At 51.9% G+C, this 24,459-nt stretch overlaps 1 protein-coding gene across 1 annotated transcript in view; it reads left to right on the top strand.

Annotated features, from left to right (window-relative positions):
- Nucleotides 1–24,459, top strand: part of MRPS17 (mitochondrial ribosomal protein S17) — a 322,974-nt gene that overhangs the window by 103,423 nt on the left and 195,092 nt on the right. The window lies entirely within an intron of this gene.

The following is a 24,459-nucleotide window of genomic DNA, read 5'->3' as shown; positions in this document are numbered from 1 at the left end:
TCACACAACTCCATCTGTATCAATAGCAATCGGTGCCGCCAGCCTGAATCCGCAACAGGGAAAATTGGATGGGTATTGAGCAGAAATGTGTCTTGTCCCACGCACAGCATCTGAAAGCTAGTTTTAAATGCAAATAGGATGGGGAAGACTATGGAAATTCAATAGCGATTGTTCTTTAAGTTTCTTTCCATACAGCACGCATCATTAGGTAGAGCTTTAGCTGCCCAGAGACCTCTGGCACGAAACAGAAATATGAATTCAGATCTTTCTGCTTCCTACAAGTCGAAGTCAGCACCATCAGGGACGATGCTGGGTGAACTTACTCACCTGTTTCAGCTCCATCTTAGAAAAGGGTGATATTTCTTATCCCCTGATCCCATCAGAAGATCATTCCAGGAGCCCGCCGCTCTGGTTAAAACCTTCTCCTGACTTCCAGTGTGAATTGATTTGTGGCCTAGCTCCTCTTATGCAAACATTGTCCTTTAACTTAAGTAGCTCTTCTTTCCTTGTGTCTGGGTGATGGATTGAGCTAGAGCATGTTTGCCATTTCAGCTGTCTCCCACAACAGCTGCTGCTTCAAGTGAAAGAAGGATGGCGGTTATCTATATAAACAGCTTTCTCTAAAAAGTGATTGTTTCCAAAAAGCAACGATCAACTTTCTAAAATCAACACTTAAGCGCTTTTAGTGGATTGGAGATTTTCATTGGAGAACTGAGTCAGGGGGTTCAGTGCAAAAGAAGATGATAGCTTTTCTTCCAGAAGTCAAAGTTGCCATTTTTTTTCCCTTGAGTTTTGGCTGAAAACCCATCTGAAATGGAAAAAAAAGAATTGTTTCATAGGAAAAATCTCCAGGCTGTGCAGCCTAGCTGGGATATAAAACTCTGACTCAGGATCTCGGGGTCAATTCCTGCATCTACCACTGGTTTTCGATGGATGACTTTGAGCAAGTCCTTTGTCCCCTGCCTGCATTTCCCCATCTGTAAAGCAGGAAAAGGGAATTCACCCAGTTTGGGGGAAAGGGGCTAAAAGAGACTGCGGGGTTGTTTGAACAGCCATCAGAAAGCCAAAGAGGTGGGAACGACAGCCACGAGAAATCCCGTGCAGAGGAGAGGGACAAAGGTGGGGTAGCAAAGCCCCAATGCTGTTCAGAGGATGGGAGATTGCAGGGACCATTGAAGGGGGAACCTGGTTGTCCTGTCCCACCGTTTCGCTGGACTCAAGTTTCACTGCAACGGTTGTCGTTGGGCAGGTGAACGTGGAGCATTGCACTGGCAAACGCAGCCGCGGAGGCTGATGTTCACGACTCTTTGTCCGCTGCTGTTCCCCTCACAGCTCTGCTTTACGCACGGAGAGGGCACAGCACCATTTCAGAGGTGACCGATACCCCGCTGCTGCGTCGTGCTGATGTGCCAGAGAGGGGGAAGAGCAGGGGAAGGACGTGCTTCGCCTCAACAACTGCGGCGTAGCCATTTCCCAGGAGCATTGAGAGAGCAAAATCTGTTGTGGAGGGTACTTAAATCACTAATTAAAGCTGTTACCCTCTGGGTGACACTAGTACGGCCTCTTCTGAGCCTGCTTGGAGGCTAGGGGGGTGGAAGAGATGGATCATCATCTTGTTCTTCTGTCTCGCGCCTTTCCCTTTGCTTTTTTTCCATCGTCCATGTTGCCTCCGATTCGCTCCTTTATCCTTACACACGTCTCGCCTAACTCCCATGGTTTAAAATTAATATAATATTGATTGGAAGGGTTTGGAGGGATTGCAGGTCATTTGCATTCTCCCGTCCCTCTTCATTTCTTTGCCCAAGCCCTGTCTGGGCGAAGTTTGGCGGCTGGAGTGAAGGAGGTCTGGTTGCTATAGCTACCAGTGCTGCCTTCCTCCCGGCGAGGAGGAGGAGACCACAGGACTTCAGAGCAAAGCCATTTTGCACAAACTTCTGCCTTTGAAAGTCAGCCAGGGGCCCCGAGGCACCCGTGGGTCACCCTTCTCCTCAGCCCTCCCCACCGTGGCAGCGCGATGCCGGGGAGGAGGAACCGCCGCCTGCAAGGAGGACTTGGCTGCAAAGCTGGGGATGGGCAGCGTCTCCGAAAAAATCCTGCCTGTCCCATCTCAGACTGGGCACCTAATTCAAAGGCCACTTATGTCCTCCTGGAGGACAGATGTCCACGCTGGAGAAGGACACGGGGGATAGTTCACAGGTACCTAGAGCCCTTCGGGACCCCGCAGGGTATCGCAGTCACCTTCCCGGGGCTGGCAGGTAGGACCCGGCTCTCTGGGGTGGCCAGGGACGCCGGGGGAGGTGTGCAACATCTCAGATGGCATTAAACACCCAAGTGTGGGGGCTGATCCCTTTTTTTGGCTTTTTCTGCTGCATCCCCCAAATCAGTACAAAGGACTGAGCACTGCACTAACCCCCTATGCCTCAGAACCTGGGGTCTCATCTCCCTTTACACTGTGGAGGGTACGGGGCACGTGAGGAGGGACAGACGGAGTAGTCTTGTATAACACGGACTCCCTTTGTTTCCAGGTTACTCCGGATTGTCTGTAATTATGTCCAGGGATGCATGCCATGATAATTGTTGATTATTTGCAGCTCCTGTGGGACTGCTTGCTTGTGAAAGAAAGGCAAAGAGCCTGCATGTAGCATAGACACGAAATTCAGATCAGCAGCATATTTCTGGAACAGGCTCAAGAACTGAATAAATACGTGAATAAATTAAATAAATAAAAGGTGTGGAGGAACGAGCGAGATGGCCTTGCCGTGTCAAGATAACTGTACCTTGTCACCCTGCTCTGCAAACTCTGTTGAGCAGATTTATTAGTTTTAATTAACAGGAGGGGGGAAAAAAAGGAGCTGGGAATACATCCAAATTCCAACTCACAAAATCACTGCTCCTTCCTCAAGATTGAGAGAGAAAGAGGGTGAATGACCAGAATAATAATCAGAAAAGAGATCTGGGTGCCAAGAAAGCCATTTCTCCGCCCAGCCTTTGCGCTGGCTCCTGGGATGAGGAGGAACTTGTTCAACGCTGAATGGGAAGTCCCAGCAGGGTCAGAGTTTAGGGCTGGAGCGTGTTTAAAGTTTCAAGTGGGGCAGATGAAACCTCCTATCAAAACTTCTCCTTCAGTAGAAAACTGGAGCTCGCTTTGAGCTTATGTCTGTGTGTAAAGTACTGTTTTTCACAGAAAATGAGATTTTTTTCATTATAAGTCCTCCTCCCCAAGAATGAGTGGCTTGGGGTCAGCCAGTGGGTGACGTACCCCAGTGGGCAGGGCAGTGTCCCCGGGCAGTGACGCTGTGCACATGCACCCCTTCTCTGGACCAGGCTCCTTCGACAAGTCCCAGCGCCCAGGGCACGACAAGGGGAGACTATAGTGCCGTAGTAACGTTCTGTCGCATTTCAGAACACCGATATTTCCTTTTTTCCATTCTCCAGCCCGGGTTTGCAGGTAAACCCAAGAGCTTGAGAAGGTTTGGGAGACTGTTGTGGAGGCCCAGCCTGGCTGAGGGCTCCACGTTCCTGCTGGAGGCACTGCGCATGGCCGGCTCTCCAAGGAGCGACCGATGAGATGGCGGGTACCCCTGGGGAGAATCTGGGTGCACAACATCCCGCTCTGTTGCAGAGATTAGTGTTGCTGGTGGCTCCTCTGCCCCTTGCCACGGCATCCTGGTGACACCACGGCCAGCCCCCATCACGGGGACGTGTCCCCATACTGCCCTAGGCACTGGGGGATGTGATTTTCATGCCCAAACAATATCAACCCTGTTACCCATGGGGTGCACTCATGGATGCTGATAGAAAGGTGTTTAACTGGGGTGTTGCTTAGTCCCAGTAGCAGAAGAAAGTTAAAAAAATAATTAAAAATCAACTTTCAGCCCAGAAAACATTCACAGTTCAAATCATCAGAAAGAAAACGGTGCTTCCTTTTATTTATTACGTTTTTTTTCCTGTTGGCATCAAGTCGACGTTTCCTGCCAAGGGTTTGATGAGGATGAAATACATTTTCTCCCTGTCAAAATGGTCTGTGAGGGAGCCCTGGTCTGCAAGCATCTCCCTCCCTCCTGCATGGTGCAGCACAGGGCAGAGCCCCCTGAGCAACTGCTCACTCCAGGACCAGCAAGAGTGCAGCCTCGTTAGCCCAGCATGTGTATCAGCTCATTAGCCTTGATGAGTAACCAAGAGCTAAGCTGCCCCTGGGCTTCTCCTGCAGACAGTATTGTTTCATGGCATGGTAGGTCCTGATCCAGGGAACTTGCCTCTTGCCTGGTGTAGAAATTACCTTTACAGCCTCTGCACCGTCAGCTTGTCCCTCCAACGAGGCTGAACTTCTTCATGTGGCCCTGTGAAGGTCCCGAGATCTGCAGGGAGCTGGAAGACAGCCACAAAGCATAGACCAGGAAGGAAAACAGGCTTTGGTTTTTCTCCCACGTTGAAGTTGTTCCCTTTCAAGTTTTCTTTCAGCCCATTAGGAACCATTTCGGAAGAAGAGCTGGAAAGAATGGACTTGGATCTGGCTGCCAACATCTCCGGGGTTCAGAAGTACTTGGACCACAGATCGTGCCTCGGTCCCATCTCTGCCCTTTGCAGATGTTCATTAAAGGAGTTTCACGAGAAAACACAGCATCGCTCTCCAGGAAACAGCAGCTAGAACATTTTATCTTTGACTTTCGCAACTTCAACAAGTCCCTCAGGGAAGAGCACAAGCAAGTTTTATTAAAAATAAAAAACCCTCATGGAGAGGATTAACGCTATGTCTTCTGGATTTAACAGGAGCTGCTGGAGATAGCAAAGACACTTCAGAAAGGCTCTTGGGGCAGAGCAGGACATAAATAAACGGTCCTAATAAAGGCTGGCATGACCCAGCACAGTGATGAACGCACAGGGGCCCTAAGGCCACAGCCAGGATTGATCCATCTTGGGGCCAGAACCCTGGGAACAGCAAGAGTTCGTGGGGACAACACAGCGCGATGTAGCACCACCATGAAAACCGGGCCTACAGGAAAAAAATCCATCTGAAAACTCAGCAGAGGGCTGCGTTCTGGCCCTGGGATGAAGATCGATCACTTGCTTTATCCTCATTTCGTTGAGTTTTCAAGGCTGGTCTGGCAGAGGACGCACGTGGCAAGCTACCGTGGGAAATGCTGTCCCAAGGGTGACTCCACAGACGTGGCAGGCAGAGCACTTCAGATGAGGCAGGAGAAAAGTGTTGCTCCTGCTCAAAGAACATCTGAGCTCCATTGGTTGACTTGCAGGGCAGAAAGGTGCAAAGTGCAACCGATGGTTGCCTGCCACCTAGGAAATTTTAAGGGCTTTTGTCCTCCTGAGATTCTTTTGTGTCTAACAAGAGCCAAACCCCTGCTGCCTACCACCTTTTCTTCAATTAGAAAACCAAATATAATTGAATCCGGACTGCGATTTTTGAAAAGTTTGTCACAACCCAATTATCTCCAAGATCTCATCCCATCTGTGCTTGAAATCTGCCCAGGTATGCCGAAGTTTGATGGTGGAAAGGTGACAAATAGACACAGAGAAGGTGTGATTTTACAGCCTCGTTTCCCCAGGGAAGGAGTCCATCAAGGGCTACTGGAAGAGGTCAGATCTTGGGTCTGATGGCATATGTTCAGATCACTTCATCTGAGGCCTATTTGAAACATTTCCATGGATGCTGCTGGCAGAAAATTGGTCTTTTTTTTTTTAACTAAACTATGTTGGTTTTTCCCACTTCAGAAATGTTGACACTGTGTCAAAAAAAAAACCCAACCAAAAATACAGGCCAACAACAAATGTTGAACAAATAGAGGCATTTTCACTTTGGAACCAAAAATCAAAATAGATCTGTTGAAACCAGAAATATTTTCATACTAAACAGCGCCGCTTGCAACTTACACTCACATCGATTGCTAATGATGGCCAGTCCGCTGGCAAAACACTTGACTGGTAGTTTTGGACCAAACCTCAAACAAGCCATTAAACCACGTCGCTGGCTATGGGCTCTCTCCACGTGTGGCATCTAGGTTTGTTTCATTGCTGCAGAAAATGGTTGCTGCGCTGCGTTCAGGAACACGGCTGGCTTTCTGGACACCAAATTTACCCTTCATTTCAGAGCAGTGATTTATTGACTGCATTAGAGGACAGTCTTCAGAGTCAAGGAGGTGCTAGCGTTGAGCCTGATGTTCACGTTGCTCCTCTCCGTTGTCTGGCTCGGAAAGTCGTGGTGGCCCCATGGCTGCTCGGTGACCGGAGGGGATGCACGTGCTTATGTGTGTTACCATATCTGTCGTGATACGTACTGGTTTAGGAGGAGCAGGTCTCCTGCTTCCAGGTTTGGCGTCGGCCCGAGCTGGCAAGCTCAGCGCCACGAGGCTCTTCCCCTCCGTTTTCTCCTTGTCGCGTGTTTTGGCAAATGGGTTTCTGGGGGGAGCAGGCGAGGGATGGAAATCCCTGCTCCACCGAGAGCGCAGGGGCAGCGGGGTCTCACCGGCTCCAAAGCCTCCTGCGCCCAGTGCACCGAGTCAGCCGGGAGAGAGCTGAGTTGTTTGCACATAAACATCCTGGCACGAAGCCACCTCCACAAGGGAAAGGGGAAAAGAAATCAAAACAGAAAGAACATGAAAAATTAATAGGGTTTTAGACTATTACATTTTCCAGGACTTCCTGGATTGTGGCTCTCAATCCTCAATCAATCACATTTCAATTGGACTGATTAATTTTCCAAAATACTTCTTGGGCTGACTTGGACGTGCGCTCTGCTCCTGTCCCCGGGGAGCAAAGCCAGGCCTGGGGCTGGCGGTGGGGTGCTCGTGCTGGGGGCCGGCCGAGGGGGGGCTGTCTGCTTTTCGCTCCAGGACGGGGATACGTCCTGAGATGCATTAACGCTGCTGCGGCCGGCTCTGCCCGGTGCATGCTCAGCTCCCGCTTGCTCCGCTGGCGTATGCCGGTGGCGGGTGGCCGCTGCTCCCAGCCCTTCCCTGCAGCCACCTCCTGTCGCCTTGGCCTGATTGCCCTGGCCTCCGCGGATGGCCCGGGGTTAAGGAGAGCACTTTATTGTGCCTAACGAGGCGCTTTGCCCATCCAGCTAGAGAGCAGCCAGCTCAGCCGTGGATTGTCTTTTGCTTTTTATTGCCCAGCGGGAGGAGCAGGGGGAAGGTCTTTATGTGATTTTAGAGAAAGACAAAATGCCTTAATAGCAGCCGGCGCTGCCTCTCTGGGACCCAGGGGACCCTGCAGCAGCCCGTAATAATCATCGTAAATAAAAGGGGACGTATCTAGTGTGCAGCATGGGCCGTTAAAACAAGCCCTAGGGTGGAAGGGATGTCTTAAAAACAAGCTTTAGAGGATGTTTCTCTCCGTTTCTCTCCTCATTGCCCCTCTAATTCTCCTTCCCTGCATGGCGGAGCAGTGGAAGGCTGGCACAGCTCTCCGTTCTCCCAGCCTCGATTAGCTTGACAAGCACATATATATCTCTTTATCTTTACTTTTCTGCTCATGTGGCCTTAGGGAGGGAACTCCCACATACTTAGACTCATGCCTGGCTTTCTGGCCTGGTAAAACTGAGTAAAGGGTGTGTTTAGGCTTCTCAGTCCTCCTCCACTGAAGACAACCCAACATTGTCTCCTCTGGCAGCTTTACCACAAGCCTTTTTGTAGCTTGGTTGTCCCAAGTGCACTTCGGGTGTCATGGGGCTCTGCGGGCATCCCTGCCTTGGGTGGGACGAGAAATCCAGTTTTCTAGCCCTGTGGTGCAGGGTAAAAGGTAGAAATGACCAGCCTTCACAAGAAAGAAGAGGTAAATGGGGAGGGATGCAGGTTTTACTAACGGGGAGGATGCAGGTCCTATCACAGCGACGATGTTCGAGGCAGCCCCATCGCTCCCAGGTTCCCGGCACCGAGCAAGCAGGCAGCGTTTAAGTCAAAACCAAGTTTTTGCAAAGCAGCTCCTCTGGTTTTAGTAGCCCTAGGAGCAATGCTGGACGGAGAATGGTGTGACACTGGAGCAGAGCCCCTTGGCAGAGCAGCCCCTACCCAAGCCCACGGGGAGCAAGGGACTGCGGCCTCAATAAACCAGAATAAACTTCCAGGAGAGAGGAGGACTGAGCCGGGCTTTCAGGAGCATGTGGGGAGTCTGGGATGAGTGTGCTATGGGTTGAAACTGCCTTCTTTAATGGCTCAGAGCATGTTAGGGACATGGGAGGTCTCAGGAGGGAAGGGGCCTAAAAAGACTTTTCAGCATAGAGGATGCACGAAATCCTTTTCCTTTTTTATAATACATGCTCGTCTGTCTCAGGGTGCTTTTCATGGCTTTGCAAGCAACAGATTGGCAGCTAAAACTGTTTTTCTCTCTTTTCTTTAGTTTCTTTTTCTCTCTGCAAATGTTTGGCAGAAAGGAGAACCTGCAATAAAAAAAAAAAAGTTGATTAAAAGCCCTGAGCCCTAGCTGCGAAAATGTTTTGAAGCAACTGTAACTACCTTTATTTTCTACATAATTCTTTCATTCCGTTGCATTCACACCCTTCACAGTTTCCGCACGCGGCCGTCTATAACTCTGCTGTTGAGCTATCAGTGGTCGGAGGAGTCTTTTCCTTGTACGTGCAGGGAACCGTTGCACCGCGCTGTCCTTCAAACTCCCCAGGCTGTTAATGGCAGGAGATCTTCGAGAAATGTCTGAGAAGAGCTCATGGGGGTTTTGCCACACGGAGAAGTGATCTGAGGTGCTCCCCATCCATCAACCTTCCAGCCGGCTGGGGTCGAGGTGTCCCTGCCTCTGTTTGCGGGGCTGATGTGAAGCCGGTGAGGGCTGCGAAGGTGACGGCAGCTTTGGGGAGGGCTGACCACATCCCCAGTCACCGCGGCATTGTTCTCCATCCCGCATTCTGTGTTAAACTTCCTTTTCTCCCCTGCATCCAACAGGGTATCACCTTGCCCAGAACTTAATAGAATTGCTTGTGTTATCCTAATCAGGGTTGGTTTGTGCTCCCGTAGCCCCTACGGGGCTGCAGCACAGAAAAAGAGAGCTCAGCCCTGGTTGCCCCTGCTCAGCCAACACACGGTAACTCCCATCTGAGTCCTTGCAGTGGGAGGGTAAACCATGAGCAAACCCGAGGTGCTCGGCTCTGGCATGAAGGGCTGATGTGGGTAACCACAGTATTTCGATGTGCAGGCAAGAGGCTTCGTGCGTTTGTCGTGTTCCCCCCCCCCCCCGACGTCTCCTCCGCGACACAGACTGTGTGTGGGGACAAACACATCTCCTCCGGGATGCGGCTGTTTCCCAGCCACGCTGTACGACAAGAGTTCATCAAGCAATTAACATCCTTTGCAATAAAAGCACTTTACTTCCTCCTGCCGCCTTTCCTATTAAGTCCTTCCCTCCCCCTGCAAGGAACATTTTGACTTTGGAAACAAGCTCCCCGCCTCTTCGGGGGAGCTTTAATGAGGGCTGGAGGCTGCAGCTGAGCTGAGCCCTTCCCCACCGTCTGGAGGCAAAGCCGGAACGTCCTGCTCTTGAGGGAGTTGTATCCTGACCATATCCAGTAAATACACCCCCAAATCACCCACCAGGAATTGCACTTAATATTTGTGCTGGTTTCTGAGCCCACCCAGAGGGTGTGTGAGCAAAGGCAGGGCCGGGCAGGAGAGGGCTGCCAGCCTTCGCAGAATAGATGAGGGGCTTTTCCACTGCACCTCAACAGCTCCCCCCAGCCCTGGAAAGATAAAGAGAGTAGGAACCAGGTCCCAACTCCCTCCTCAAGCAGGGTGGGATGGCCCATGTTTACTTACGCCAATAAAGGGAAGGACGGAAAGATGGAAAGGAAGGTAGAAGGGGAAGGAAAAGGGAGGGAAGCATTTAAATGGGATGAGGATTCAGGAGGGGGTCCTGCGGGCACCTCCAGACCTGCAGGAGCTGATGGGATGGAGCTGGCGGTGGTGGTGGAGCAGGGTTTCTTCCCTGCTTGTCTTTATTAGCTCCCCAGGATTTAGGGTCCCCGTGCTCCCCTCATCTTCTTCCTCCTCCTTCACATGATTAATCTCCGCTTTGCCACTTGCTTAGAAAGAACATAACTATAAATGCAATCATACACTTTATGGGCTGTGTAGATCTGCTGTGTCAGCTAAATCAATAAGGCACTTAGGGCATCAATGGCCCTTTTCCCTCTCCTGTTCCCCTTGTGTCATGCATCAGTGGAATGAGTTGCATGTTCTCAGCTGCCATCAGCTTGATCCTCCCTGCTACCAAATTCAGGTCCCCACACCTTGTGGGTGCTTCAGAGGAAGGTGACAGCCCAAAAACGTGGGGAGCAGACTTGAGCATGAGGTGGGCGATCATCCACGACTGCCCTCCCCAGCCCTGCTGAACTGCTGAACTCAGCCCTGGCTTAGCTTGCGGGCAACCCACATCAAAAAGTCCTCCTGGGAGGCACAGTGGTCCCGACCAACCCCAGCTGAGCACCTTCCGCAGTCCCCAGGGCAGGCTTTGCACCCTCCTGCGTGTCCTCACGCCATGCCCTGGCGCATGCCTGCGCTTGATAACCCACCGTGCCCAGCTGCAGCCCAGCACCGGCCTTACATCGGACACTTTCAAATGAAAAAATACCCCCAAAGAGTAATTTTGTGTTTGCAGCTCAAGGCACCGCAGGGGGCCCGGGGGGCCCGGGGCCACGTGCTGCGGATGCGCTCGGGTTCCCGTGGGTTCGCAGTGCCACAGGAAGGAGCCTCATTTACAAGCTGTGGCTCACCAGGAGGAGCAGCGGCTTTAAAGTCGGTGAATGTGGTACAGGAGCAACGTACGGTGTGGAGCGGGGAGAGGTGTGGAAACCATGCTGTTGCCACCCTATAGCCCAGGGAAGGGCAGCCCAGAAATCCCCTGGACATGGCCCAGAAGCCTGTAAAGCCACAGCCAAGTGTGCTGTGCCTGGGCTTTGGCACCTTTTTCCTTTTAATTTTCCCCTGCTCTTGGCCAAAACCTACATCCCCAGACAAGGTGCATGAATAAAACACGGCAGCAGCTGCTTCGGCTGCCATTGAACCTTAAAAGCAAGACCTGGGGGGCCAGCACCAGCGACAGCATCCGCAGCAGCCAGGTTATATTGTCCCTGTTACAAATTATTGCAGTCCCATGTGTCAAAGTACCAGGGCGGTGAGTGCGAGGAAGGAGAGATGACCAGGTTGAATTCTACCTGGTTTTAGTGACACAAAGTGTACAAAAACCTTTTCCGAGCCCTTGCTCAGCCATGCAGAGCCCTGGCTGGTCCCCGTGCTCCTGCCCGTGTAACTCAGTGACACGCGACAGCCGCCATCTGGGAAACAGGACGGGACTGACCCCGGGACCTCCGGCGCTGAACAGAACAAGCTGCTCCTGGTGAGCCCGGAGACCCGGAGCTGCCGCAGGGCAGCTGCGATGGATGTACGTGGCACCGGGGCTTCCACACAAGCTGAGTTTTCCGTCTACAACATCTGGTTGTTTCCAATGTTAAAATAAGCTTAACAGAAATTTCCAGTCTTGGGGCAGAACAGAAGCCTCCCCTTGCGATTGCAAACAGACTGGCTATTTGCATTGATTCGCACAGTACGTTGCAATTATAGATGGAAACGCGGTGTTTCAGCTTTGGCTGGGGGAAGGGCTTTTTTCTAAAGCCTGAAATTCATCCCATGTCGCTATAGCCAGCCTTGCCTTCACATCAGCACTGCCACGCTCCCCTGGCTTGGCTTCCTTTGGGGCCAAATTTCTTGGGAGGCGGCGTGTCATGAGGAAGGAGGGAAAGTCCAGGACGAGTCTCCTGCTCTACTCCACCTGGTACAAAGCAAACGAGCCAAAAGCAGTCCTTTTGGGTGGATTTATGGCTGTTTTGCACCATCAGAGCAGCCAGAGGCCAGTAATGAAGCTGGTACCTTAGCAATCTCATCCAGAGCTGGAGCCTCATGTCCAAGACGCGTGCCGCTTGGCACAGCCGTCGGCCGCCTGGTAAGGCAGCGGCACTGGCATGGCCAAGGCGAGCTGTCCCCACATCCCAGGCATCCAAACCCGGCTGGGAGGAGCGGGCCTGTCCCGTGCCCGGCTGCCTCCCGTACCCTCCGTCCTGCCGCTGGCTGTGGGTAACTCGTGTGGCTCATCAGTGCCGTGCCGCCCCCGCCGCCACGCTTGCTTCTTCTGCCTACATCAAGGATCATGTTGGTTTGAAGTTATGTATTGTCCGGGGGCACTGTTTTTCTCCTCTGAGAGGTTTCCTGGAAATTCACTTCATATCCTGCAGCTAGAATGAAATCATTTTAACGCCGCTGTAGCTCACCGTGCTCCGCTTTGGTTCGAGAGGCCGGCTCTGGCTGCGCTGGGCTGTATTGCAGGGCTGTGCCATGGGGATGGGAAAAGCATTCCCGGCGATGGGAAATGCAATCCTCGGGATGGGAAATGCAATCCTCTTCCTCGTGGACAGCCATTCCAGCACCCAGTGCCCATCCTGCGGGCACTGCCAAGGACACAAAGGGCCAGGGCTGGGGGTGGTGCCTACCCTTGGGCTTGGCCTCCCTCTCCACCCTGCAGCAGACCTGGCAGCAGCAAGGGGAGCTGGGGAGGGCTCATCGGTGGGTGCAGTGGGTGGAGGTGTCCCCAGCTGGTCCCAGCAGAAATCCCCCCCCCCAGGTTTCCCAGCAACTCATCTTTGTGAATGTCTTTGCCTGCAGCAAGAGGGACAGGACTGGGCAGTGCAGATTTTCTCTGCTCCTCTGCACTGCAGGTGGCTGAGTTATTTAAAATAAACGCAGCCGAGGGGGCAAGGTGTCATGCTATAGGGGACGGCATTTTGCTGTATGGGATCAGGCACTGCCCTAGCAATTCTTTAAAGCAAATGGAGGCAAAATGAACATATTTCCACATTTCCAAGGCTTTGTAGCCTTGGCTTACCAGGGACCACTCACTGCCTCCTTAAAATACACTCAGGCACCCAGCTGCTTAGCTGATAGACCAGGCTCGGGGTTACAACACACCTCTGTGCTGGCTGGGGGCCTGGGGCATCGCAGCTCCCATAGCAGAGTCTCCGGCAGGAGCCGGCTGTCCCCGGGGACACCCTGCACCGAAGCTACAAGGGGACCACAGAGCCCTTTAAATGGCGCTGGAGCCGCAGAGGTCAAGACAGAGGCATGGCAAGCTTTGTAGAGAGAGGCAAGGCTTTTATCAGATCAAATGATGCATTATGATGGATTAGAGAGAGATATAAAAGACCAGTGGCTCACAGCAGAGGAGGCCTGGCCTGGGAACTGGACAGACAGAAGAAAATGTGGTTATCAGGTGCAAACAGCAACCCCCGTGGGGCACTGCAGTGGTCCAAGACGGAGAAAAAGCTACACAAGCCATTTCTGTTTCAATTTATAGCACTGCGTCAAATATTTTGACTCAGGGAAGAGTTTTGGTGGTTTTCTTTTCCTGTTAATGTGTTTTGAATTTTTTTTTCTTTATCCGTTCCATAGAAAGTGGAAAAATTTTGCAAAAGGTTTTCTTTGTTAAAATCTCCAATTTTCAATTGAAAAAGCACTTCTTTTTTTTTTCTTTTTTTCTGGGCTACATCTGGAGTTTCTAATGAGCACTAAGGAAACCGCACTGATGCTCGTGCTCGGAAGAATTCCCTGGGCTGTCGTTCTGCTCCCAGCCATGGGTGCGCGGCTCGGGCCCCAGGTGCTGGATGAGCCACATTTTCCTCCAGCAGCAGGTTAAAGGGGATTTCCAGGGAGACACCGCGCTCGCTCCCACGTACAGAGGATTCCCCGCATCCCCCAGGAGCTGTGGAAATGGTCTACACCGCCAAACCCCTGTGGGTCCCTCAGGAGCTGTGGAAATGGTCTACACCACCAAACCCCTGTGGGTCCCCCAGGAGCTGTGGAAATGGTCTACACCGCCAAACCCCTGTGGGTCCCCCAGGAGCTGTGGAAATGGTCTACACCACCAAACCCCTGTGGGTCCCAGCACCCCAGCACAGCATCCACATATTTAAATACTGCTCTTAATCTCCCAGCCTTAACCTTCAGCACGGTGCAAGCCAGAGGTTTTTCAGCTGCTCTTTGCTGGCTGAAAAAGTCAGCGGGGTCAGCGGAGGGGGGTTCATGGGCCAGTGTCAGGGTGCAGGGGAGAGCAGCCGGCAGCAGCCACTACAAAGGGCAGAGTTCGGCCACAGCCACTTTATAAAGTGGGCATGGAGAGCGAGGAGGCTCCAAATCCTAAAATAAATCCCATTTTAAAAAAAAAAAAAAAAAGCTAAAATAGGATTTATTTTAGGATTTGCATCTGGAGATACCTCCCTCTCTCCGGTGGGGGAGAGCCAGCGCTGAGTAGAGGTTTTAATGGCAAAGTTCAGCTTTGTGCATTCTCGGAGTTGTGTTTTAGGAAGGGGTGCTGGGCTGATTTGGGACGAGGGCTGTGCAGGGCAGTGACTTGGGAAGGGGATGGAGATGGGGCATTGCAGGGCACCCTGGCAGCAGAAACCTCCCCCCGTGGAATCGGCTGCGATGAGCTCATTCCCAAAGCAGTTTTTGCTTGGCAGAAGTATTCGGAGGATGACTGCAAATTAAAAACAAACAGAAGAGAGCCAAGAATCATTTATTTAGAGAAAATTTTGCAGGTTTTATTTAGGGTCTGGTTTTAGCCTGGCACTTGTTGATTGTATTTGCACTGGAAATAAGATAAATGTGACACCTGCTCCATTTAATCTTTCTTTCTCTTTTCCCCCTCCCGCCCCCCCTTTTAAGAATTCACCAAAAGAGATTGAGAAAGAGCAAGAGATGTTGGATCATGTGCCTGATTAATGATGCTCTGGGGGGAAAAGAAATCATTTAACCACAATATAGAGCACTTTTGATTGAAAAGACCTTTAAATTCCATGTTTGAGCCAGGAGCAAAAACTGGAATAACAAACTAAGGAAAGCTCACGTCCGCTGAGTTTATCACCACTGGCCCAGGGGACTTTGTATTACTATTAAAACAAGCAATCGAATGAGTAAATACGCAAAGAGGCTTCCAAATACAAAAGCAAACAGGGAGATGAGGGAGAGCTGCTAATGAAGGGAGGATTCACGGAGTGAAAGAAGCCGGAGGTTGGATTTAGTATTGGCACGTGGTGAGGTTTGACATGAGGATGCCTTGATCTCTGTCGCATTATGCTTCTTTTAAGCGTGCGGCAGGCTCGGGCTTGCCCCAAATCGCCCTTCCCCGTCAGCACTGCAGGGTGCATCCCGCGCACCTTGGAGCTGCCGGTCCCACCGACACCCCCTGCGCCCGGGGAAATCCCGCTTCTCCGCCTCCTTTGCAGAGGTGGGGGATGCAATGGAGCGTTTTCTCCGGGGAAAAGGGAGAACCGTGGGTGTGGGCAGCAAGGCTCAGCTGGGGGGATGCAGCCTGGGAAAAGAGGTTGGCCTTGAGCAAAGAGCCCGGTGCAGGACCGAGCCCTGCCAGTGCCGTGCCCGACCGGCTGGGGACAACTCTAATGGATTCATTATGTTCCTCCCTCCGCTCCTTCTGTAACAAAAGAGTATTAAAACCAGTAATGCAAAACTGTAGATTATTTTTCCCCGTCTTTTCACATGGTCTTTTAACATGCAAGGAAACAAACCAGCAATTTGCAGTTTCCTCCAAATAATCCGTAAAGAATGAGTGAAGAAAATATTATCACAATCTTGTTAATTCTGTCAGGAATGTACTAATGAGCTATTGCCCTGCTCAGTGAATTGTCTGCTCGTTTCTAGCCACCCTCCTCCTCCTCCTGACCCCCCTGATGCCGTGGCGTCAAGGACTCGGCGTGTACGTGAACGTGCGAAAGTAAAAACAGAAAGGGAGTGGCGTGTGCAGAATAAGCTGTTTGCTTTCCTCTGATTGTTGCTATTAATAAAACATTACATTAAATCAGTGCTGGAACAATATAATTGGGATCATCCATCAAATTTCTAGAGGAGAAGGGCTCCCGTTCATCAGCCGAATGGAGCAGCCGCTGCTACCCCGGGGGTGAGCGTGGAGAAGGGGTGGCTTCACGTCCCCGTGTTTTGGACCGATCCTCTCCCCATAATCAGCACCATTTTTGTCCATCTTCTGCCTTTCTTTTGTATGGGCAAAGGCAGGAGCTGGGGGCAGAAGGAGGCATCAGCTGGGGACCCTGTGGCTGGACCAGGGATTGCTGGGATTTGGGACTTGGGATTGGGAATTTGGGATTGGGGATTGGGTTTGAGGGCAGTCTCCGTCCACGGCCGGCTCCTCCTCGTTCCACACAGGGACGAAGGCTTCTCCATCGCTTCTGCCGATGAATCCAGAGGGAAACACCCCTCAGATTCACACCAATAAACTCCCTTGCAATAGGGAGCAGAACAGTCGTAATTTCATCCACTTTTCAGGGCAGCTGAAACCATTAAATGAAGGAGTTGACTCATACAACACGAATCGGAAATTTTTCCCAAGCCCGGTAATTTGTGTTTGGCTAATGCACCTCTTCACTAGTATCATATTATATAAAGCGGCAAATAACTCATCCGTGTGCTCCCAGCCGAGCGCAGCGATGGGGATGGACTCGGTGCTGCTGGGCTGGCGATGAGGAAATCCTCTTTACCTGCAGCCGGCCCCCGCCGCCCCCCTTGGCCCCGCGCTCCGGGGCTTGCGGAGGAGACCCTGTCAAGGGCTGCAGGATTCCCGGGTCTCCCGGAATCACACACGCCGGATCAGTCCTTAGTCTGATCTCTATTAAAACCCTGCGCTGCCAGCTTCTGACCTGCAGTGTCCGGACTAAATTTCCAGGTGGTGGCTTTGTTTGGTCCCACTTCTGTGAGATTTAATAAACCCTTTAATATTTCCTCCTGCTGAGGGTATTTGGCACTTTAATTTACAGCTCTTGATGTCTGTGACAAATCAAACAGGTTAAATTCCTTTGGTCTGTCACTTCACAGCATTTTCACCCGGTTCATTCCCGTAACTTGTTCCTGAATCCTCAGTATCTTTCTTCAGACCTCTAAGGCAGCCTGGACGTAATGATGCCCCAGCAGCCTCAGCAAGGCAATCCATTAGAAATGTTCTTTATTAAAAAAGTAAAACACCCACTGATCATTTGCCCATATTCAAGTTTTATTTTTCCATTCCTTGTTATGCTAAGAACAGCAAATAAATGATGCCATATACATACATCAGACTTATAACAAGCACTAATGATTCTACAATAAAAGCAGAATGATAACTGGTAAGACAGAGATTAAGAAAAACAAGATAAATGCGTGTGGTAAAATATTTTAAAAACATGTCCCTAATTTCAGAGCATCAAGGCATGATCACAGCTAAAAATATGACCATCCATCAAAATCCTGTCACATGGAGAGTTTGGGACTCATTTTAGACAATGAAGAGCTAAAAGAAATGCCGAGTTTCTTACAATATTAATACATAACTAAGCAATCCAAGAGGAGGATATTACATTAATGGCATAAATGGATCATAATAAAAGACCATTCTGACATGTCAATACTCTTACTCACTTGTATTAGAGAAATCAGAAATGGAAAAGGCCTTTTAATAAGGGCTGGCGCCTGCATCCCTGATGGAGCCCGCGGCAGCGCCCGGCCCGGGGAGCGGATCCGGCCGGCAAAGCGCCGGGCTGCGGGGGCAACATCGTGGTTCGGCTCCTGGCTCTGCCTCAGGTTATTTTAACCTGAGCTCTGCCTCAGTTTACCTCCCAGGTGAAAATTGCCTTTTCCTTGTCTGCCTGCCCCCATGTGCTTGCAATGCTTTTGGGGGATGCAACCCTGGGTAGGACCGGGGGACGCAGCGGGACCGGCACCATCCCGGCTGGGTGTCGGGAGCCGGACCTCCGCCAGCGCCGGCACACGAGCTTCCCCGACAGCCACTTGCTGGTGCCGCTTCCCCGAATCCAGTGCATTGCCCGCTTCTCTCATTTGAATAATTAGTTATCCGAGCACCGAAGATTAATTACTGGCACTTAATCTCCTCAGAGAGCACTTAGCAACCACCACGCATTAGTCTGGCTTCTGTGGCAAGGCAAACGCCGGGTGCCCCAACACCCCCTGCTCCCCGCGTCGGGGGCTGCTGCGTTTGGGGCGTCTTTGCACGGCGCCGCTGGGGTACGGCCACATCGGCACCCGCGACCCCCCCAGCCCGGCAAAGCCCTGACACCACAAACCATTGCTCCACCACGCCGTAGAGCACCGCACCCCACCCCAGCGCCACGCTCCTGTGCCGGGCAGCGGGAATCGGCGGCGGGGGAAAGAAATGGGCTCTGCTGAGCGGAGGGTGCGGTGCCGTTTCTCTGCGGCTCCAGTTGCACGTTATTATTACTGCCCACTCCACAATCAGTTTGTATTGTTTCTAGAAACCCGGCATGAGCGACACAGATTCGGGGAGAGGAAGAGATGCTTTATGTGCCAGGCTGGAAGGTTTTCAACAATGTTTTTTGCTTTTGTTCAGTTTTGGGCAAAAGCTGGCTCTTTCAAGTGATGGGAACTTTTTTTTTAATGAATTGGAGATTTGAAAGTTTGGGGAGTAGGAGCCAAGGGGAAATGAGAAAATGTGCTATGGAGCTGATCCTGCTGCTTCGAATTTTCAGATCGCTTCGTGAAATGAATCCAACCCTAAACTGTATCTTGAGTCTTCTCGAAAGAGAGAAGGACCAATTTACTTCGAGCTGAATGGGACTGAAGGGCTTTTCCCTCTTCCTTTAATTAAAAGGGATTCCCATTTAAAATAAAATAAAACCAAATAGAAAAGCCAGAGGAAAGTCTCCTATGGAAAGCAAGAAAAAAAAAAGGAATATATGAATATATTACAAAAACTGGAACCAGATAGAAAATGTTCATTTGGGGGAACATTTTGAAAAAGAGAATGGTATTTTTCTTGTTTTCCAGCCAGACTTAGCAGACAGAGGAAAAAGTAGAGAGGAGAAACAAATTCCTCAGTGCGTTTTCTGGGGCGGCTGAGGGTCCCGGAGACCCGGAGAGGGGGCTGTGGCAGGGAGGATGCTGCTGTCCTCTCCCACCATCCCCACGGCCTCCTGCCAGGGACTGGCCAGGGATGCTGAGGAGTTTGGCTGTGGCTCTTTCACCCAGACGAATCCCGCCGTGCGCAGGCTGTGCTGACCCTGCCACCGGTGGGGCACGAGGCGGGGGACGGGACAGTTTGGGTGCCATCGCTGTCATTTCCAGAGTGGCAACTCGTCAAAGCAGGACGGGATGTAGCCGAATTTGCTCAGGGCCTGGCTTGGGCTTTGCCATCCACAGAGGAGTGAGCCACAAGCAGGAATCTCCTCCAACAAAACTCAGAGCGCATCCAGCGCTTGACAACCCATCTCCTCTTGGAAAGGCCACCCATTAGCTCATGTCATGGTCCCCTTCGGGTGCGGGCAGCACACTGGGGGCTCACGCTGCGGGGTCGTGGGTCTCCTCTCCCAGAGAGTCCCTGGGAGCCCCCTCATGTGCCCGTTCCATCCCATCCCCGGTCCCCTTCCCTCCGGCCTCCCCAGAGGGTGTCAACCCCCATCTCCATCGATCCAAGGCTGCCAGCTCCTCTGTGCTGTCCCTGCAGCCAGGCCAGAGGTGCTTGGTCTTGCCCATCATGGCTGGGCAGCTGCCAGGGATGGGAAGGTGACAGCAGGGGGGTGACAGCGCTGCCGCCCTCAATCTGGGATACATCGCTTGAATGTGAACCGCGGCCTTTCACCTCCCTGGGTGGGGGGACGTGGGGGGGCTGGGAGCCCAGGAGGAGCTGGGGGAGCATCGGGGGGGACAGCTGAGCATCGCGCCGGGGCGGAGGTGTGCCGCAGCCTCCGAGGGCCCCCCTCCGGTCCCCTGCAGGCACCCTGGCAGGGATCAGACAACTGAGAGACGGTGCCCAGTGTCGAGACCTGACTGCCCCCAACGCATCCCACCTCTTTTTCCCTTTTCTTTTCCAAGACCCATCAGTACTGCCCGTCGGAGAGTTTCGCAAAGCACCGAGGAGCTCATCTCACAGTGCTGCGAGCAAGGAGGATCAAAGAAGGATGTTTTCACCAACATTAAGAAGGAGAGAGGAAGCAAAGATGAGGGGCATGAAAGGACTGTGAGAATTTCTCTGACCCTAGACAACCCCCGTCATTTGTAGCCATTTCCCTGAAGGACAGGAGGACTCTGCTAGAAAATGTTTAATAACTTGGGTTTGTGGGACTGTGTGGGACTTTCTAAAGACAGAAGGTGTTTGAATCGCGGTGTCCTCAATCAGCAATAGTTTCTTACTGCAAATTCAGTACAGTATCTACCCCAGCTGCACCAGCAGGCGTGCTGAGCTCTGTAGGTGGTATCAGAAGGCAGGTCCTGCTCATAAGCATCACCAGCACCGTGCAAAAGCTCCTTTTCAGTGCTCACACCACAGCCCTCCTCTGTTTTCCAGGAAATCTGCCTGGAGCGTTTCTGTATCCCAGCCCAGCCTTGTCAGCGAGTTTGTTCTCCTTGACTAAAGATTAGCTCAGAGGGATCCTGCCAGTTCAAATCACACTACGGACTAGACTCAGCGTCTGGGCAAAACCACCCCTTTCTTAGCGACGCTGCTTCCCATACCCGAGCACGTTGTGACTTCCACCAGATTCACCTCCCAGCACAGATGTCATCCATGCACTGTAAGTGGGTTCAGAAGGTGATTAGGCAAATTAACTGAGGACGGGGCTATCATGGGTGGGTAAAGCCCCAGAATGATGAGACAACTTCTGAGTCAGGATTTTCATCCCCCTGAAAGCAAGAGGAGTAAGGCTGGATGCCTCCCTCTCCTTGTGATCAGTCTCCAGCCATCTCCTCTTGGCCACTGTCGCAGCTGGGATGCGAAGGACGATGGATTGATGTGACCTGGACACAGCCCTTCCCTTACCCAACCTGAGCGGCTGCCTGCCCAGGGACTCCCCACCTTCGCCACCAGCCACGGCACGGGCACAGCAGGGAATACCTGCTTCTGGGTTTTATACTGACTGACCCAAGCTCTTCCCCAGATTTCACTCCCTGTTTGAGAAATGGAAACATAAATGATCTGAGCAACTTCAGGCACATTAGTCCAGCCCCTGGAGTATACAAGGCTTTAGTACAAATTTGGAGGGAAAGAGTCGTTAAAAACACAGAGCTAAATAGAAAATGACATGAAATGCAGAACAGGAGATGTCAGGCTTATCTCATGTCAGGTGCCAGACAGAGGAGATGCTGTAGATCTCCTCTCCATGCTCCAGTAAGGTGTCTGATACAGTGCCTTGTGGGAAATTATTAATGAGGACAGGGATTAATGGGAGAGTGGGAAGTGCACGAGGAACTTGCTAAAGAGGAGCTGACAGCTTGGTGTGCTGCACGCGGTGGTGTCTGGCTTACAGGAGATCAGTCCTGAGGACAACTGAGTAATTTGGTTCCTGACCTCAGCACAAATATTAGGAATGCATGAGTGACAGTGCGGGGAAACGCCATCAGTGTAGAGAAAGAAGGACGAATGCCTCTGATTGAATCACTGGTGGGATTTATCTGCATTACTCTTTTCTCTTCTGGTCTTCTCCTGAAGGCAAATTCAAACAGGGAAAGGGCAGGAGAGGACTCTGCTGCTGCTGTAGGGAGTGGAGCATCCATTTGTTGAGAGGAGACACAGAGAATGGCTTCCTTGGCCTGTTAAAAAGGAGGTTAAGAATACGTCAGGGAAGGAGAAGAGCTCTTTAGGTTAAAGGACTATCTCTGCAGAGGGAAACTCAGTAGAAGCTAGGCAGTAATACATTTAAACTCAAAATTAGGAGATGTAAAGAAGGTTTAGGAATTAAGGAGGAAAGCAGCCTCCACAGTTTTAAGACAGAGGCTGATACATTAACGTAAGAGATGATCGTATGACCTGGTTGCCTTCAACAGCAGGCAACTGGATTGATCCAGGACATCCTTCCCAAAAGATGGATGGTCCCTGTGCCTTTTGGTCCCTGTGCCTCCCTGAGGCAGTCTCACGGGGGATGAAGCTAGTTTGCAATTCAGTTTTGTTGCGTGATGCTCCCGCGACAGCTCTCTGGCCACTTGTCCTGCTCTCCAGCGTGACCTCTCGCCACGGGGCGCCTTGCTATGATCAGCCAAGCAAGATGCACCTTCCAGTCACGTAGAAGAAAACACGTCCTCCCGGCGTGTTCCCAGCGAGAGCCCCCGGCAGGGTCCGTCCGCTCCGCAGCAGCCTCACATGTGGCAGGCTCAGGCGTATGAATAAAACATCTTCCCGAGAACCTCAGATTTCCACTGGCTGAACCTAACCTCTGGTAGCTGTCACCGGTTTCCCTCTCGCACGCTCAGCAAACTCAGAGTCAGAAACATTAAGCAGATCAAGGCTGAAGACACCATTAAGGAAAGGAAACAAAGCAAGGAGAGAGAAAGCAAGCTCATGTCTCCAACCCCAGCTTTCTCCTCCTTTTCCTTGGGTTTCTGTTCCTCCTGAGGGATTTATATTCAGGCTCCCATGGTCTGGCTTCTTAGGAAAAACAAACCTACCATATCCCAATGGCTTCTTGGTGCTGTGCAAAACATAAATAAGTAAAGCTTTTGATGTCAGGGAAAGTTGGGGAGCTCAGCAGCCCTGTTTGCACAGCTTTGAAGCGAGGCGAGGCTTTTGCCGAGGTGGGTGGGCAGAAGACGCCGCTGGTAAGCAGAGAGAGGAGCCGAGCTCGGTGCGCAAACAGAAGCCTGATGGGTTGGGAGCAATTGGGGTGGAAAGGGGTCTCGGTGTTGCGTCTTGTCCCCCTTGACACCCAGAGCTGGGGGGAGTGGGAAGAAGAGGCTGGGAGGGTAGCAGGGACTTGGCAGGGAGCTGGGGATTGTCCTGGGCATGGGAAGGTGCCTCTGCCTGTATTCTCCATCCCCCGAACAGTCGTGATCGCTTGAGCTGCTTTCCGACCCCCTTGGTGTCATTCCTGATTAGGAGTGACAAAGGCTGAAGTGAGGTTCGTGCACACACGGCGCGCAGGGATGCAGAAGGGTGGGCTTGTTGCAGTGGTTCACGTTAGGGATTAGCTAGAGACCCCACCGCAAGAGGTGAGAGAGAAAGAAGAAAGAGAAGGGAAGGGCAAGTGCACTCCCAGGTCCCAGCCTGGCTTGTGGTCTCCCACGTGACTTTGGGTCTCCTCTCTCTCGCCACGGAGAGAAATCACCATCTAGTTTCCATCCTGCTGAGATGCCGCCTCTCTCCAGGCCGGCTCGGGGCTGGCCGGCATGCGGGACCTCCCGTCAGGTCCCACCCCACCCCACCCCGATCAATGGGGAGTAACAGGTCTGTGAGCGTGGTTATGGGGACTGCTTGCAGGGAGAGTTTAGGGGATCTGCACACATCCTAAACCATCACTGCCCCCCAAAATGCTGTGAGCCACTGCGGAGGTCAGGCTGGACAGGAGTGCACTGTCAGCTGATCCTGTCATCCCCGGGAAAGCCAAAATGTATTAGGAAAGACTAAAAAAGCCATTTACACACAGGTAAGCAGCCACGATGCGGAAGGGAACAGAGCAGAGGAGGTGCGTGCCGCAGCAGCTGCCGTTTGGCTCGGCTTCCCGTCGTTGAACGTGGCAGCACCTCTTTATCATGTTTGCCAGCTCCCGAGTGTGTCACTCGGCGTTTGACACCCCTACGTATCGCTCCGGCACACAAACTGCGGACTAGGAGCCAGCCCAGGGAGGGAGCTGCAGCCCAGAACTGAGCTGGTTTTAGTTGTCTTGGGTTCTGAATCACGTCCTTGATGAAAAGCAAAGCTTCAGCTGCCTCCTAAGTGCGGTTTGAAGGGAGTGATGGCTTTCTGCTGGGTATTAATCCTCATGGCAGTAGCGGCATTCCCTCCACAGCTCTATCCATCGCGCTGTCTGCTTGGATACCTGCCAGGGAAGGGGAGATGTAGGCGCAGATCTGGCTGCCGGGGAAACCTCCGGAGGGGAGACCCGCATAGGCACCCGCCTCGAGGGCATCTGGGGAAGGTCTCGCACAGGTGGGTCCCCACGGTCTCCTTTGAAGCTGCTCCACTTAGTTTGAACCACTAAGTTTTCACTAGAGTTGGGATTCACAGATCTAATCCAGAGCTGGGGAGCTTTTCCTCGCCGCTCCTCTTTTTGATCCGTGTTGTTTATATCCATATGTATCTCCCGCAGGAAAGCCTGAGGCAGGGAGGGACCCTGAGAGCCCATCAGCCTCCCTTTTTCCCCTTGCACAGCTTCTCTCGAGAAGGCGTTGTTGCTCAGTACGCGGTGCTGAGCCTTTCCGGGAAGGTCCCGCTCAGGCCGAGGCAGAGCAGAGCCAATTCACGTTGCGCTTTTGTTTGTATCCCAGTGATTTCAGATTGATCACTAAAGAGCTGCGCTTTTTTTTGCCATTTTTTTTGGTTTCTTTCCAGGATGCTGCCTACCATTCCCCTGCCTTTGCTGTAGTTTTTGTAACCTTGAGATATGAGGAGATAAAACCACTCCTAGCTCTGGTGCTGGAGCGAGGACACAGCGGG

Source organism: Calonectris borealis, chromosome 19 (assembly GCF_964195595.1).
Source record: "Calonectris borealis chromosome 19, bCalBor7.hap1.2, whole genome shotgun sequence".
NCBI lineage: Eukaryota > Metazoa > Chordata > Aves > Procellariiformes > Procellariidae > Calonectris > Calonectris borealis.
The sequence above is the reverse complement of the archived record's forward strand: the minus strand, read 5'-3'. Positions and strand labels throughout refer to the sequence as shown.